A 19,372-nucleotide genomic window follows, 5' to 3' on the forward strand; every position below is an offset into this window, starting at 1 on the left:
ACATATTATAATTGGCATTATAAAGTGAAGTTTGGTCAATAAAGAATCGAATTAAAAGATACGTTATTCAATTAAAAATTCATTTCATTTATAAAGTCTATCGTATCGATTTAATACGAAGTCACCAGTTAAAAGCAAATTCAATGGAAAAGAAACGGAGAACCGACAATAAACTCAACAATCACAGAGCACATATTAATTATTTACAATTAAATTGATATTACGTGCATACAATCTGCACCGAATAAAAACTATGCCTTGTTTTTTTAATACTTTTACATACGCTTTTGTTTTATCGAGTGTCGTATTTTATTTTTAGGACATACGATCAAATTCTCTTTATGGTGGTTACAGTCGTCTAGATATATACGTACATATATTGTCAAAACGGCATCAACTACAAAATCTAAGATGTTATGCTTCATGTGTTTATCGGAATACAACTACTACTAAGATCGGTCCCTCGGCGGGAGCATTCGCCTGTAATGTAACAGCTTAGATTCGAGCATTACATAAGTGGGTGAGAATAACTGAGCTTTACAATGCGTAAACTGTAATGTTACGATTTGTAACAGTACATCCGAGAGAATGAAGAAACGAGAAATACTGTGCACAATCGCATGCTTTCTTTTATGTATTTATTTTATTTTCGGGAAACACAGCAGAGTATACAACACAAACATTTGATACCAAAAAAAGTGTTACATAAGCCAACATAGTTTTCACTGTAGATTAAAAAAAGTATTTAAAACTATTACAAAAAAAAAAAACCAACAAAACAAAGAATATTAATGCCTAATAGATTTTTTAAGGTTCTTAAGAACCTAAACTAAATAATATATACTAACTACATATATATATATATACATGTAGTTAGTATATATTTTTTGCAAATGGTCTAGAGAATTATTGAGTGATTGAGATTTATTGAGTGTTCAATCATTAAAGTCTATACTTTGTTTATTTTTGTGTTACGTAAATAACATTATCTAAACAACTGATTCAATACCAAGCGAATGCTCAAAATCGTATCTTAGATCTTTAAATTACAGGCGACTGTTACCGACGAGAGGCCCAAAAAGAGGCGATTCTTTGTCATGTGGTAAAATAAGCGGATATTGAGTGGCACCCCACAGAGACGAGTGAATGGTACCATGGCCCCAGATCGAATTTAACAGCAGATATAAGTTACCATTTTTCAGATTCAAGATTTATTTATCATAAAAATCGAAAAGGTATCTTAATCTACATAATATATATACATATAATATGACCAGCAAATTAATACATTCGAGATATTAAATGAGTAAGTTTGTAAGTTTATGTTATCGTTTTAAGCTAAGCGCATAGAATTATTTCAGTATAACAGTGCATATAAACATTAAAGTTAGTCTTATGCTGTTGGTTTAAACTACTAGAACATTGTTATATAAAGGACTTAAGATGTTATTTGTTTTAAACACGTCACAAATTATATAAACGTAAATTTGAGTTTGAAAACAAACTGAAAACTAAGTGTATGTTTTTGGATGAAAGTCAACGATAGTCATATTTATGTAATTATTATTATTAAATACCAAATATAGTTATAGAATTATTAATACATCAAAAACTCCAAAATTATAGCCGGCATTCTATATACATTGAAATTTACAATATTTTTTTTATAATGTACTACCGAAGTGTTTTAACAAATCAATTAATAGATATTTCATATAAACGTATAAATAGTTTAAATTTACTAGAAATATCACTCAAATTTATATTGCAAATCACTTTAACACAACACAATTCTACAGCATTAAATTCCCAATATACATTACATTAGCAGCCTGTTAATTTCCCACTGCTGGGCTAAGGCCTCCTCTCCCTTTGAAGAGAAGGTTAGGAGCATATTCCACCACGCTGCTCCAATGTGGGTTGGTGGAATACACATGTGGCAGAATTTCGTTGAAATTAGACACATGCAGGTTTCCTCACGATGTTTTCCTTCACCGCCGAGCACGAGATGAATTATATACACAAATTAAGGGGACTACATGAGCTAAATGCAAGTTTTATAATGCAAAAAAGTATATGATCCAATGCAGTAAACCAAATGAAAAAAATATATGATAATCTTCAGGATACATGCTAAGTATTTGTTATTTTGAAAACATGATGTAATTAATTTGGTACGATAGAAAAAAATCACAAAGTTACCTCTAAAAATATCTTTTAATCAATAATAACTATACTTATATACGTTCCATAATTCTGGTTTTTTGTCAGATTATTCTACAAGCAATATACTATTTAACCTCGGTTTCACTTTTTTAGTAAAATCAATAGATTTTTTTTAAATCCGATATTCTTATTTTCGAACAAAATGCGTACGCATGTGTGCGTAAACGCCGTGTACAGACAATGCCGGCCGAGGCCTGATGCTATACAGACGTGTCGATCTTTTCGCCGCATCATTCATTACGTTACGAGATATTTTTTGTAATTTTAATTGTAAATTCATTGTTTCATGTTTTCTTATAATAAATTTTATTCTTTCTTGTAAATAAATATATTAAGTTAAAATAGTGTAGTAGTAATTAGGCATTTGATTTTTAATAATATTTTTTGTTATAAATTTTAATTGTGTAAATATGGGAAATAAAGTGAAACGCGTGAGGAAAACTAAAAAACGTTTATATAAATCAAGCGCCGAACATACATATGAACGATATTAAAAGGTAAGAGTATTTAATTAGTAAACATATTTTTTTTTTTATAAATTTTGAATATTGAAAACATCTATTAGAAAAATGTGCAATCAGTTCGCATATAATCAGATTTTTCGAGCAATTCTTAATAATTACGATAGAGTATTTGGTTAAAGGAAGGAAAACATCAATTGACTTTCATGGGGATCAAGTGACTACATTCGATCCCCATGAACTCGAAGCATTTTTTTTTCATTATAACTACTATGACATATTAAGATACATATTTTTTAAATACATAATTTTATAATTAATAAAAATGTAATTACTAACATATATTTATTTTTTACAGAATAAAGAAAGTCGAAAACAATAACACGGAAGCTATTTATATTGCGTAAGAGTTTAATTTTATCGATTGTTTATAATAAGAATTAAAGTTATGTATGAACTAATTTTAATAATAATAAAAAAAAGTAAAGTCGTAACAAAAAAAATGTAATTGTTGTGAACCAGAGAACTAGAATATTTAGAAGTGTCATTTGTACGTAATTCATAAATTTAAATTTTTTTGTAACGTCCGCCATATTGGATTGAATATAGCAGCAATTCATGAATCGTGCATTGTCATCGAGATTAAATATGTGTGCCAACTTTTAGCTGAAAGTGGGTGTAATATTTATTCCAAGATTCCAGGACATATGTAATAACATTAATACATACAAGTGAAATTAAATAAAAAATTTTTAAAAAAAATTAACACTAAATGTTTTTTTTTTTGTAGTACTAAATATAAATAAAAATATTTTAAGTTTAATTAAATCAGTTTTATTTTTTAATCATTTTCGAATAACAGTCAAAAGCAATACAAATAATTCTAATATCCTATCTATTTTTATGAGATTTATGATTAAACCTATTATGATTAACCTTTCATTCATCAATGATTCAACCAAACCGAATTGACAACATTTTTTTCTAGTAAATATTTAGATTTTTTTTTTTAATTTAATATATATTTTTTCTTTATGAACCAATATTAATAAAACGAACAAATACTACGCTATATGTTACCCCACGGTCACTACACTACAGATTTCGAACACTTACGATTTTATTATATAAATAGATCATTAAACTTTTATAAAATGTTAAAAATTGGTATGTTTCAATATTTAGTATAAGAACTAATTGTGGTATAATAATATAAATAATAAAAAAAAAAGGTTAAAACTAACTGTCTATTTTATTGTATACAAAATATAAATAAAAATATTGTAAGTTTAATTGAATCAGTTTTATTTCATAATCATTTGTTAACTAACATCGAAAGAAATAAAAATAATTCTGTTGTCCTATCTATTTTTTATGAGATTTATGATTGATCTTACGTCGCTCGGTTTGGCGCCATCTATTAGAATATTTGGGCGTAATCTCGTTACCTCGCTTAACCCTTAGTACACGGGCTTGCCGTTTTTGTCGATTTTGTAAGTGTGTGCGTGCGATTCTCAAGGGCACTTAGCTCTTGTAGTCCTCTTAAGCACATGAAAATTCAGTGGTGCCTGCCTGGTTTTGAACCCGAAATCATCGGTTAAGATGCACATGTTCTAACCACTCCCCACAAGCTCGTTACAATATTATTGATTATATTTAATTTCAGTGGTTTATAACCTTATATCTTACATTAAAAAAAATACATCTTTTCAAGAATACGAACGAGCGTATTAATATATTCATGTTCCAGTAAACGATACACACTTGTATAATATAACAGCCGAAAGATTGTACAAGGAACTCGCAACCTTGACAGCGTCATACAGACGAGATGAGTTACACTTGATGAGCTATTTAATATAATTGGTAACTACGACGTACATAATACGCTCAAGCATATAACAAAATTGTAATAAGGAAAATATTAATTCTTGGTGACATTATGAACGAAATAGATATAGAAAACAAAAAAAAATGTATTTGATACGATGAAATAATGTAATAAATAAAGATTCATATGATTTTATATATAGATGTATATATATAGTCTAGTCTAAATTGAGAACCACCTACGTATCAGTTATCGTATCACCTTATAATCTAAATATATACTATTTAATTAATATGTGCGTATATAAACTGTATTGCCATTTCTTCAAGATATAAGTCAATGATTGAATCTTTCCATTTAATGGAGTCATTCGAAAGTAAGCCTTGATGTTTTATTAACGAAATACACATGAAAAAATTACACCGACCTCAAAAAAAGAAGGAGGTAAAAAAATAAAGGTTACCTAACTCCAAAAAAGTTTTTTTTTTACCATTTAATTAAAAAAAAAATATATTGATGTAAGTTATTTTTATTATATTTTTCGATATTAAGTGCACAGAATACAATATACTGCGTAAATAAAAGTTTTTGTTTTTCTTATTTGAAGAGATGTATATATTGCTAGATTGAAGAAATAATAACTTAAATTAAAACTCATAATCAATCATTTATAAATAGATCAGAAATGTATTATGTATATCGTACTTACCAATGTTACTTTTTTACTTACCTTTTGTATATATCAAATCCATTAATACACAGTTACGATATGGCTCGGTTATTTACATAGCTGCTGCATGTAATATAAGATAAAAGCTAAATAATACTTTTACGAAATTCTATTATACTTAATTTGATTATTAGCAAATATTTGTCAATCGTAGTCATTGAACTCTGTGAACATACTCTGCGTAATATTGTCTGAGAATTTTCATATATTTATGTACACCTGGGACTTAAAATTATTATTAATTCACGCGATGTTTCAACACAAATACGTATTGTCTTTGTATAAAAATACTTTTTTTATTGTCTCGTCAAACTCCTTTGTATTTTACTTCTTGGTCTTGTAAATAAATAATTAATATTTTTATTGACTATTAATAAATCAATCATACAGATATAAAAGCTTCCTTGTTGATTTCCTGGAATGTACTAAGTCATAGAACTGAAATGGACCCTTGCCTCTTCCATAAATTAGTAGTTCCAGGTACCTATAATATTTAGTATACCTTATATAATCATCAATCGCTAAGTGATTTCCGAGAAAACAGTATAATACTTATTGTTATTAATACTTGCCTCTATGGCTTTATTGTAACGTAAAAGTCGACCTTTGTGACAATTAGAGCGAAAGAGAGATTTTTCTTCAATTTAAAATATTAAACACCAACTTTTAGGTAAAGAATGAACATTAAATCAGACTACAGCCTTAGAAGATATTACGAATGTGATTGTCTAATTGATCAATTGCAATTATGTAAGTTAAAATTATTTAAAATTTCATTGGACAACATCACATACATTACTCTGATCCCAATGTAAGTAGCTAAAGCACTTGTGTTATGGAAATCGGAAGTAACGACGGTACTACAAACACCCAGACCCAAGACAACATAGCAAACTAATGAATTTTTTCTACATCGACTCGGCCGGGAATCGAACCCGGGACCTCGGAGTGGCGTACCCATGAAAACCGGTGTACACACTACTCGACCACGGAGGTCGTCAAATAAATGCATATAATACTATGCCTATCGCCAATCACACATATATATTTTCAATAATGTGTATAATAATAATAAACAGAACAGTAAAAAATATAATTATTAATAATTATTTAAGCAGTTTTATAAAACGTATGTACACTAATTAATTTTTTATTAAAATAAAACATTATTATAATCATCGTCATCATGATCAGCTTATATTTTCATCATCATATAATGATATATCAATAATTTAATTTGATAATAAAATCATGCATCTATATTTCTTGAATTTATTTGAATTTTTTAATACAACAATCCTTCAACCTTACGTTTTTTTACCATAACAAAGCTCCAATTAAACTTCATTGTTACAGCTGTCAAAATTTAAAAAAAAATAAGAACAGGTGTCAGACTGAGTTTCGTGTTCTGTAGCCATGTTAATAGCAAAAAAAAACACAGCAATATATTAAGATTACCTGCATGATAGATTATCACACCGATATTAAAACTAGTCACAACCCAAGTTTTATAAAATTAAAGAAACGTTCAAAAAAAGGGTAGGTTATCAATTCGGTTGTATATTTTTTAAATCTTTGTCACTCTGTCTGTCTGTCACTGAGTCTGTCATTTATGAACTAATCTGGAAAAAACGATATGATTGGGCAAACTTCCCGTTTGGTCCTATTTTATGTCGACTATTTTTTTAACATTAAAAGAAATAACATGAAAAATCCTGAACAGTTAAATTGATCGCTTCGAACGAAAAGTTCTATGAAACAAAACTTAGATTAGGCACTGATTACACTATAAGGTGACATTTAAACACAAAATCTAAAATATGATCGCGTAATGCCTCTATTGTGTTGCACCAGCGTAGAGTGCCCCGCACAACGTACTTTAACCCAATTACTCGGGAGCTTATTAAGCTGGCTTCCGTTTATTATGTACATAGTTCCTCTGATGGGAATTTTGCAGCTTAGTTAAATTTAATAGTTTCTTGTTGCAATTAACTGACGGACCGGTTTGTTTATATAGCATAGGGGTGGACTTTTTATCTCTCGCGTACGATATATTGCTCTCTATGGAATTCAGTTTCCAACACTAGATCATATTATTGAACCATCGGTTTAATTAGACGACTACGTTTAATCAAAGTTAATATCATACTAGGATTACAAAGAAGTCTGTACGTTTATATATTTCCCGATTGACGTAAATAGTACGTAAGTATATGAGAACTTTTTAGTTCACCAAAGCATCTTCAATCTTTTAGAATATCGAACAATAACCACTTATATGTTAAAAAAGGAAAAATTACAACATGCTAATTTGAAACGTTTTATAAATAGGCTAGCCATAGAAGTAAATACAAATAAATAACTGCGAAATTCAACGGACTAGATGTGATTAGTCGAAGTCGAATTAATTATGGTTTCCTAAAAAACTAGGATTTTGAATGTCGGGTAAGTTGTCATTTGGTAATAAAATTAAAGATATAAAAGTACTTAAGTGGAGCAGCGTCTTTATAAATAAATATATGCATTATATAAACCAACAAGTGTTTGTAGTTGATGTTTATAATATATCAGAGCTAATAACAAATCGAATGTAATATGTTAATCTAAGGTTTGTTTAGCTTAACTACTTCTTAGATTGGAATAGGGTATAAATAAATTGATTTTATACCTTGAATTCGAATCAGAGTATTATAAATGTTAGATATTTAGTTCTGAACTAGATTTTTAATACAGAGGTGCTTCTTTTCGACCAAATACGAATGTTTCTATCTTATTCTCAAAAAATAGCACGTGAAAGCCTTAGCCTCGGATACTAGTTAGTTATTAATTTAAAAAAGAAAAAAATATAGTTGTTTTGTTTAAATTACTTTTCGATTTGTACTTCATTCAATCAAGAGTATTTTAGTATATTTTAAGAATACTTGGATACCCTACAATTTACCATATTATTTTACTTACTATATGTCGACCCCAGGATTATAAGCCACAATAAATATATATAAATAATATTGTAAGCCGCAATAAATATCGATAAGAAATTAAGTGTTTGCCTGGGCTTGAACCCTCAATTATAAGTTACGATGCACACGTTTTAACCACTACGCCATATCGGCCCCAAGTAACGTTTAACGCGGGTGAAATTGCGCACAAGCTAGTAATATTTAACGAGATTCGAATTATAAAGATTTAACTGTATTTAAAATAATTTATTTACTTGTTTTTCTTATGTTCATTTATCTAGCTATTATTTTAGACTAGTCACGCTGGCACGCAAGCGATCCCGTGATGCCCCCTGAAGAGTGGGTACCGCAGGTTTATTAGTGGGTATTCCGTCTCATATATAAGATATTCTACCTTTAAACAGTTATACGTAGTATTGTTGTATTCCGGTTTAAAGGGTGAGCGACGCATAGGAATAATAAGGGACATAATAACTTAGTTCTCAAGGTTGGCGACGCATGGGCGACGTAAGGTATGGTTAACATTTTTTAGAGCGCCAATGTCTTTGAGCGATGGTGACTTACATTTGCCCCTCGGCCAACCCATATTATTTGAGTTTTTTTGTTTTATATGAGTTGGCGGATGGGCATAAGGACAGACTAACTGCGCCCCGTGGTTTAGCGCGCTGAAAATTTGGAGTATACAAGCGTCATACAGTTTATTATTAAGAATTCTAGCTTGTAGCATATGTACATAGATTATAAACGCAATTCTTACAAAAAAAAGATATTCAAATCGGAAAATAAAACGAAAACGTAAAATATTGCACGCTTACTCCATAATTTATACAAACAGATTTATTTACCGTTTATTTGATAAGGCGAAAGGTGGAGAGAAATCCTATAAAACTGACGGCAAGAGTGTAGTGGAGGCATTACTTTATATTTCCGACCTCCGACACCGTTTCAATATTTCGTATGAAGTATTTTCTTCCATGTAAATAAAGTTTAATGCTTGGAAATGTCAAAGGTTGAATGTTGTTTCGAAGCAATCAGTAGTTGTACTATTAATAACCTTTACATAACTACATCAATAAAAACTATTACATATAACTATATATTGTAAACTAGTATAGTTTCCACTCTTGACTTCCCCTGCGTGCGGTGGGGGGGGGGTGTCGATATTAACCTGCGTTATATTCTTTGAAAAAAAAACACACGTGTGATTGCGTATTTCAAACGTGAAATCGCAACAAACTAACATTCGTATTTATTTATAAAATATTAGTTAAGATTCCAATGGTTCTTAGCGAAGCAGTAAAAATAAACCTTAGATTTAAACATTACGTGCGATTTGCTAATAGCTATGCACTACAAACTCTACTTCATTAATACATATTTATATATAACACACCACTTTTCCGTTGAACTTTTTGTGTATAAACGTGTTAATTTAACTTTCAAATCTCTGATAACATTCGCGAAACATTTCACGATAACATCATTAATACCATAGATTATTTAACACCTCGACCAATGGTGTCATCTCAGTTCAAGGTGAATATCGTTTATTTATCTCGAATCCTTCTGGTATTGGAATCGGCTATAGTAATGTTTTATGTACGTTACATCTACTGAGATATCAGTACAATAACGGGTATATAATTGAGTAACTGTGTGAGCTCACTATCAACAACGACAAAAACAACAGAAGATATAAAGACAGATGATGTCTTGAAGTCAGCTAAATATTCAGCAAAAATATATGTTTTTCTTATGTTTGTATACGTATTCTAGGCAGGCAAAGCAGTAGGTTGTAGTCTGTACTAATATTATAAATGCAAAAGTAACCCTGTCTGTATGTCTCTCTGTTGCTTTTTTTAACAGCCAAACCACTGAACCAAATTTGATTAACATTCGGTATGAAGCAAGGTTGAACTCCAAGGAAGGTTACTTTTTCATGCCTAACTTGACGACCAACTCTTTAAACGCGAGCGAAGTCGTCGGCAACAACTAATAGTAAATAAATAAATAAAATTTCAACATGCTCACAATTTACTTTTCCGTTTGGAAGGGAATTGGTTAAATGTTTATCGTGTGTGTGTTCTTACATTTTAGTTCACCGATTACTCGAAAACGGATAGACCACTTTGAATACTAAAGAATAAACTTACGTTATTTTTATATATAGACTTTTTAAACTTTATAATTTATAATGAGATCTATTCTGTTATTACGTATAAAAGATAACTGATTAAGAACGTGATCACTGCGATAGGCTTCGCCGGGAACGATCGTGGATACAATCACCATTCGTGATGAAGTTAACACGAATAGATATTCATCGTAAACTTAGGTCAAACATATTATATTTGATATTTAAACACATATTCGAGACATAGATATTCTTATTGTGATGAAACAACAAAAGTTAAAAATCGATGAATGTTATATATGAGAATTAAATGCAAGTAATTCTAGATATAGAGTGAAAGAGTTAAACTAGAAAGTAATAATATATATAAACCTTGAAATAGTTTTTATATAAATTTTAAAACAACAACATAACAACAATTATTTTGATTGTTTGCTTTATAATTATATATGAAATTCTACCATGTAATACTAAAAAAGCAGGTAGCTGTGTACTTCAGTGCTTAATACAATCCTTAAAGTAGCATTTCACTAAAACTAGTTAAACATATTCACTTAACACACACAAAGTTGTATTTACTATGGAAATAAAAAATAAACAACAACAACAAACAAGTTAATTTCTATCGTTCGCTTATTTCTTGAACAAGTTTATTTTATGATTTAAGTTATAGTACAGAACAGAGATACAGGTATAGTGTCATAGAAAAAATAGTTTCTCTCAACTATAAAAAAAAACTCATATACAATATGTTAAGATAAGAAAAAAAAAAATACAATGCTACATCATTTTTAAGATATTCCATTTACAAATTCAAACAATATAGTTTATCTGTCAATATTTTAACGATGTGTGACAAATCTTTTAAGACACCATTAGTTAGAACTCGAAATCAGTCTGTTTTTTCATAACTGCTCGGAGAATATTGAGAAACACTAACTCATATAAATAATGGTAACTGTTAAATTGAAAGCATTCTGGAAATAACTGTAATAACTTATAGGCATATTCATCAAACACGGTCTAGGCAAATAAATAGAATATAACAAATAATATTTACATAATGTGGTATAATTTACAAGTTTTCATTTACATATACTTGTTATTATGAGTGGATGATATCTTTCAATTCAATTTAAGCCATTTTCATCCAACCGAACTAACCAAAACTTAGCAATATTAGTACTTTTGACAAAACAATCTAGAATAAAATTTGACATGTTTCAGTTCATGGTATAAATCAATTATTTAAATTTAATAGTGTTTTAATACACAACAACAAATATACTTGGTTAGCTTTTTAACTTATACCAAAAAGTATACTATGTGATTTCATATATAAAACTCAAAATACAGGATAGCTTGTTCAAATTATATTAATACAATTTTTTCACTTGTGATGTTGCAAAAATATTAATCATTTATACTTTCATTTCTCTTCATTAAATTTATTTACTTGAACTAATGTTTAAATCTATCATAGTAGTTATATTTATGTTGGCTCAAGCATGTTGAATAACAACATCAAGTTAATCTGTAAATAGATATTTAAGACATGCTTAGAATACACTGACTTCAAACACGGTTTGGTTATGGGGTATATAGTTATTTAAACATTAATAGAATTTCTTGTTAAAAACATAATAAAATTTAAAGACTGTGTCATATCGGTGATACATCAGGGAAGAATGCCATCTCTTATTTGAATAATCACCATATCCTGAATGGCATCCATATTTGAAATTCAAAATTAAAACTAGGTAATCATAAATCACTGGCCACACATGGCACATGAATCATAGTATAAAGACATGATACACATGTGGCCAATCATAAACATACCAGTGTTCTGTATTAGACTTCTTGTATAAATAAAAAACTTATCATTGTTTGTTTTCATAGTTAAGTACTCATTTGGAAATACTGACAGCTGTTTCATTAAACAATTGTGACTTGTTATGCATTACTTATGTGAGAATCCAACCAAAACATTAGTGTGTTTTATAATTGTTTCATTTCCATTTATTAATAGTCATTTATTAAAATCTTTATGTTATATTGTAATTTATATAGAAGGAATAATCAAAGTATTTCATTTTAATTAGAAAAAAAGCTTTTTTTACTTTACATGTAAATCATAAGATGGAATATTAATTCTTTTAAAGTCGAAGTTACAAAAATTTTAATAGAAAATACGATAATTGTTTTCATCCAAAATACTAATAACAAACAATTAAATTTCAAGGGTATCCTAACAAGAGGTAGTGTTTTGTTTTTAAGTTTAAAATACGTTGAGATCTTGTGCTTTTCTGCAATAGCGACATCAATAATATGCAAAAAGTTATCATCTGTCTGATAACCTACGAGAAAAGGGTCAATCGGTCTAAGACTAATATCTCTGCTTTACTCGTCGTATTCACAAAGTATGGATATCCAAAAGCCAGAGCGCAATCTAAGCGTACCAACCTAATCCCTAACCCATAAACTTTTCAGTCATTCCTTAAACATATAAAGAAACATACAAAATACATACCCTTATAAGTCCAATGAAGATATGAAGTTGCTTTTGAGTCCAGTTACGTAAAACATTATCACAAAAAATACACACAATTCACAGGTTCCACTTGCACATAATATTTTATAAATTTTAATAAATCCTCACCCGCGCAAACGAAAATCAGTTTTTTATTGACATAAACACAAACTGAGCGTCCGCCATATGCAGGTACGTTCCGCACATACGAGATTGCAAAGTATTCACTGATTGTTGAAAACGTTTACTCGGCTCAAAGTGACTTCATGTTTGAAAGCTGTCATTTCTATGAAAACGAATCTAAAATATTTTTGAATGCAATGTGATGAAGTATTTAATTAGTTCTTTTTCGATACAAAATTGTCTAAGTAAATGAAATCAATGACACCCGTAATTAATTTTACGTAGAAATTATAAAATTTTTTAGTCTGATAGAAGTGAAGTTCACGAAAATGTATTCCGAACGTTCCCCGATTCGCAGCTCACTTCATGATATTGTATCAACTTCAGAGCGCTTGATTCCCGACGAGCTTTGATTTCGATTTACGGAAGAGTATAGATGTATGAGTGAAAGGGATAGACTGAAATATATTTTTTATGTCAACGTCCTCTGTGAAGATACTGCATTAACTAGGCTATCATTTTATTAAGCTGTGGCTTTTTCATATCGCTCTTCATGTAACCGCAAACAAATTAATTTATAAACTAATTAATTATAATTGATTGCAATATTTATAATATAATTTTAAAGTTTATTACATTTATTATTTACCGCTCAATTTTTTTTTATTACACACATAACTAATTTTATTTTTTACACCGTCTGTAAATTCTATACAAATAGAGCAGTTATTTCTTTTTTAAATTTTATGAAACCAAAAATAAACGCTCTTTTTAAAAATCTACGTTAATCTGGAACTCCGCTCTTGACCTCTTAATTCACTCGTAACGTACGAGTAGGTTTTATTTAACTCGAGAGTAATGAATAAACATGACATTTTTCCAATACGATTATTTTAATTTACAATCTTTTTTTTGCTTAATATATCTGATATCTGAGTCTACGACCTTCCTAGAATCGGTTTAATATTCTTACATTGTTTTTATACTGAAATGTCCATATTGATAATTCATTAAATTAATGAAATGATTTTCATTATTATTTTTAAAATTTGTCACGGCCTCTATAGGAGAATTTTGTGAAAAAGATGAGGGCTATAAGGATACTTACTAACAAACACACGCAGCAATTGCCTTTTTATTTTTCGATACAACATTTTGAGCTTTCGGGACGTACCTAATTAATTTATACGATAACGGGAATCCGATATTAATTCGTCCAATAAATATATATTTTAGTAATATGTGGGTCATTTTGATTAGACTAGGTGGTAATATGTAGTAGTAGATATATTATTATTTATTAGTAACAATATAAAAGATTTTCCGTGATGATTGTATACAAACATAGCCTGGTGTAGCAATTTTAGAGTCTTGATTAAGTTTCTATTTTCTAAAGGTTTTATTTGTAATAGCTTTTTGTTTAATTTTTACAAAGGGTGCCAGTATATATCACAAGCAATATATGCTTTATATTTCCGCTAAGTACATAATCTCCATATTGGAAATAAAAATATTATATAAGTATTTTTATGAATATAACGTTAATGATTATTTTTCTCTTCGTCTTTTTTCGTTAAAAAATCATCATACAAGCTTCTTATAAGGTTGTCTTTGAGTGGTTTTCTTCGAAACCATAGCACGTTTGATTGCGCGTAGCTCTTGAAGTGCATTCGTTAGGATGAATCCCTGCGTTCTCATATTGTGCTTATAGTGCCCTCGGGAAATATGCCCAAGTATCACCCTAACTTACAATGGTTCCGTATCGAGAAACGTGTCGTTTTAAATAACAATAAGAGCAGGCGAGGGGTATATTTGTTTATTATCATCTAAGCTAGCGTACGGGAAACTATTTAATCATGACCCTAAAATTGTGTCTCACTGTAGCTGGTTTTCATCGAACATATGTAAGTTTCCTTACAATGTTTTCCGTCAACGCCGAGCACGAGTTGAATTAAAAAGAAAAATAAAGCGCTCGAACCCACAATTCTTAAGATTTGTTCTAACCGCTGGGCCATCTCGGCTCATACTCTCAGCATCGATTAAAGGTGCAAAATTGATCAAGCATTAATGTAACGGTTTTAGAAAGCTACAAATATTTAAATCCACGTGATATTCCAAACTATCAGTAATTCTAAAAATATATAGACAACTACTAATAATAAAAATAAATATATATATCTATACAGGTAAATTTTGTTATTTTCGGTGTTGGGTAATTAGTAACGCGTGGGTAGGATAATATATAAAAATATGTTGCTATGTTGCATATTTTGTAAGATATAGCTTAATATGCTAACGTAGCCGTAACAAAAATTGTCGGTCCAGGTACAGGCACGAACGCCGATATATCTATATACATATATATAAAAAGGGGCAAAAGACACCACCTATAGTTCTCTTTTTTATTTATACACTGTGTTGATTATAGATCAGTTACTGAATGTTTAATTTATGAAAAGCAATATCCTACCCACGCGAAGCCGGGACCGGTATATTGCGTAGGATCTATCGGAGGTGACAATTTTTCCAAAGCTTTAGATTATTTAATTTATAGCGTGCCAGTGTACACATGGACCATAACACCTAAAAATCCTTGATTAGCGTTATAATGACGCGAGGAATGCATGCAATTTCTAGCAGAGCCAATGAGTAAAAGTGAATTTTAATATTAGGTGAATATATTTTTCAGCGTGCTATAGAAAGGGCTATGCTCGGAGTCTCTCTGAGGGATCGCATCAGAAATTAAGTGATCCGTCAGGATCCAAAGTCATCAACATAGCCCACCGGATTAGCAAGCTAAAGTGGCAGTGGGCCGGCCATATTTGTCGTAGAACCGATAACCGTTGGGGAAAACGTGTTCTAGAGTGGAGACCGCGTCTCGGCAAACGTAGTGTAGGACGTCCTCAGGTACGGTGGAGTGACGATTTGCGCAAGACGGCTGGCAGCTGGATGCGAGTTGCCGAAGAAAGACCACAGTGGTGTTTAATTGGCCTCTGCTATGTCCAGCTGTGGATGAATGTGGGTTGATAAAGATGATGATGATGATGATATTTTTCGTCGTGCTTTAAATCAAATTACACTTAATTTTTAAACATTTTTAAAGCGGTAAAAACAACGAACCCAATAAAAAACGTTCAAAATTCAATAGCCTATTAAATATATATAAAAGTATAGATAGGGTTGCCGTCAAAGTTTTCAGAGTTTATCGTTGTTTAAAAGTCGATCAAGTGGCAGCGCACTGCTTCAGATTTAAAAGTTATAAATGGAAAAACTGGAAATTGTAACGTAAATTTTAAATAGAGTTTATAGTTGTTAAATTTATTTCAAATGTTTTAGGACAAAGATTTAAAACTGAAAATACAAAATATTTTATAGAAATAATTTACTTGGTGGTAGAGCTTTGTGCAAGCCACTCTGGGTAGGTACCACCCACTCGTCATGTACTCTGTAAGTATTCAATATTGTTGTGTTCCGGTTTGAAGGGTGAGTCTACAGGCACAAGGAACATAACATCTTAGTTTCCAAGGTTGGTCGCGCATTGGCGATGTAAGGAATTGTTAATATTTCTTACAGCTAGACAATGGTCTATGGACGGTGATGACTACCTACCATTAGGTGGCCCATTTGCTCGTCCGCCATCAATACCGTGGCAAAACGTTCGTACCCTTTTTATTGATTATATTTTGATTTGATAGATCAATTAAATAATTACTAGATATTATTTGTGTATATAAATTAATGACTAAATTACTATTTAATACAGGTATAATAAGGCTTTGTAATACAGCCGTGGATTACGCTCTGACGATACTTACGCTAAGTACGTCATACGTTCAGTTTATCTTTTTGAGCATTAGGTCGCTGTAGGTAACCCTAAGCTAAGATTTAATGATAAATAATACACAGGATAGAAAGGCTTTATGACTGCAAAAACGTCATATAAATTAAATTATCTTTACCATCACATATGGTCGTGTCTATGTGAATGTGTAGGACGCGATTGTCCCCGAGCGATGCACACTTCCTCATAATTGCATTTGAAGCCCTCTTCGACAATATTGCCTGCACTCATAGTTGAGTTGCATACCTACATACATCTAGAACAATACCTACTATACAGCGAGGAGTGTAATTTTCGTTTTAGTTATTATGTAATGTCAATTTCGTCATCGTGATCTAAATACTTAAGTTGGCCTGACCGATTTTTCGTTAAAGAAACCCAACAACTTTATATTGCCCTGACCTGGGGTTTGAAGCCAGGACCTCTGGACCTGCGGCCTTACACATTATAAAGCGATTATTGTCGGAGCGTATTATTGATACTGTAGAATATATTGGTATATGGAATATTTAAACAGAATCTAAAATTTTTTTGGTCAAAGTTTATAGTGTACATTTTACTAGAAAAAATAATAATGTTCTCTGTAATATCAAAAGTTCACTATCCAAGTAAACGAACGCACGGCCATAGAATTTGAAAAAATAGATAGGTATGTGACTATATTAAAAAAGGACAATTTAATCATGACTAGAATTAAAAAGAAAACGTTGACTAGACATTAAATGACGTATGACATAAATTTAATTAGTTTCTTGTCTAGGCAGCAGATATAATATAAATATATCAAAAATAAAACAGATCGTCAAGGTCTAATTATGTCGCTTTTGCGACATAATTATTAAAATTTATTAATATTTAAAACTACCATTTTAAAAAATTTACTAAACAATGGTAGGTATTGTTTGTTAATTTTTAAAAGTAAAATTACCAACTACGATGTAATGACATCGTCATACAATTAATTATGAGCGTGCAGACACGTCTTGGGTAGGGGAACTACGTTTACCCTCAATTCCGAGATAAATATGCATGCACAGATAGAAGCCATAAATACAAATTATATTCATTTATATCATTCTGTTGAATAAAATAAAATAATTAAATCTTATAAATGTATTTTTCTTGTAACCGTATAAGATATTCTGTACCTCCAAAGACCTTACCTTTTTCTTTGTCTCTCCATGGCTGAGTCTCATTTTTGGTCCAAACGACTATGTCCTCTACATATAAATATGGTGAACATAGTAATCTGGGCTTAGTTAACTATTCAACAGCCTAGCTTCATAACTAAGAGGCGCAGTTCAATCAGCGGCCTGAATGACATTCAGCCAACACTCGTAATACATATTTCGTTCGTAAAATAGGATTTTGCTTTTGACTCTCATTGCCCTGGCTTTTGTGGATGGTGGCATCAGTTTGTTCGAATGTCAACTTTAACACCTTTTGTGCGTGCCAGAAATGAAACGTTCTAATACGTTCTTAAAATGGCTGTTCCACAAGGATTTTTACTCCTTTTTCTATTTATAGTATTAATAAATGAGACACAACTGTTGCTAAGACTAATAAATGCTAAAAAATAAAATCTTAATTTTTACTTTAACTCATGTAAAAAGTTAAATTTTTGTCTAACTTTAATATATATAACCGATATTTCAGTATTTTTAGAAATCACTTTAGACTCGATACTGCAATGGAATCCTCATTTATCGTCCGTGATAGAAAAACTAAACGGCGGAGCATTCGCTCTTAGAAAAAAAAAAAAACTAAAATATGTAAGATGTTAGATTATAGTGTATTAAAGGTAACAACGATAAAAGTTTGTTTTAACACTAAGTTTCCGATTTTGCAAACTCAATACATCATTCCCGGAGTATTCCTTTCTACATTTGGAATCCGTCGATATTTTTGACTTGGTCTATTAATAAATTTAAATATCATATCAAAACCACTGTTAAAATGTAAGGTTTTATTACTCGATAAATAACAATAATATAGATGATACAAAATCTTGGTGTAATAATTCGTTGATTTCCATTGAGGATCAATAAATAATAGTTTAACTCTATTTAATTATACATAGCTTTGTAAATTATTGAAAATGAATATCTAATGAATTTTTCATCGTATAATTTTGGCAGATTATACTTATATTCCGAACCAATAGTAGCTTCACATTCAATACTGTAATATTACTATAAAAAAGTGCGTTATACGAGCTTACCAAATTTCTGAGAGCTTGACTTGATTGGGATTATTGTTGTTGCACTGGGCTATGTTCGATTATTTTTATCCTTAGATGAATTACTTTTTTATGTATACATTTCAACGTTAATGAGCTTTCCTCATTAAATGTTTTTATTAAATGTTCTGAAAGTGCTATGTTGTGTAAAGCTACCAGGCTAGGAAAGATTGCAAGGTTCTAAAGTTTTTACTCCTTCGAGCTTTTCTGGTTTTTTTATTAATGACACGCCACTTGTTGTAAGTCCTGGGACATTTTTTCCAGACTGTACTGGCTGGTCTACAGTTGGTAGAC

General features: G+C 30.3%; 1 protein-coding gene across 5 annotated transcripts in view; it reads right to left on the reverse strand.

Moving 5' to 3' along the window:
* Positions 1 to 13,070, reverse strand: part of LOC125069611 (tyrosine-protein phosphatase Lar) — a 368,834-nt gene extending 355,764 nt beyond the window's left edge. For all 5 annotated transcript variants that reach the window (XM_047679172.1, XM_047679170.1, XM_047679171.1 and 2 more), the window contains exon 1: positions 12,876 to 13,070. The gene's annotated coding sequence lies outside the window, so the exon portion shown is untranslated. The remainder of the gene's footprint in view (positions 1 to 12,875) is intronic.
* Between the last annotated feature and the right edge of the window lie 6,302 nt (positions 13,071 to 19,372).

Source organism: Vanessa atalanta, chromosome 15, assembly GCF_905147765.1.
Source record: "Vanessa atalanta chromosome 15, ilVanAtal1.2, whole genome shotgun sequence".
Lineage (NCBI taxonomy): Eukaryota > Metazoa > Arthropoda > Insecta > Lepidoptera > Nymphalidae > Vanessa > Vanessa atalanta.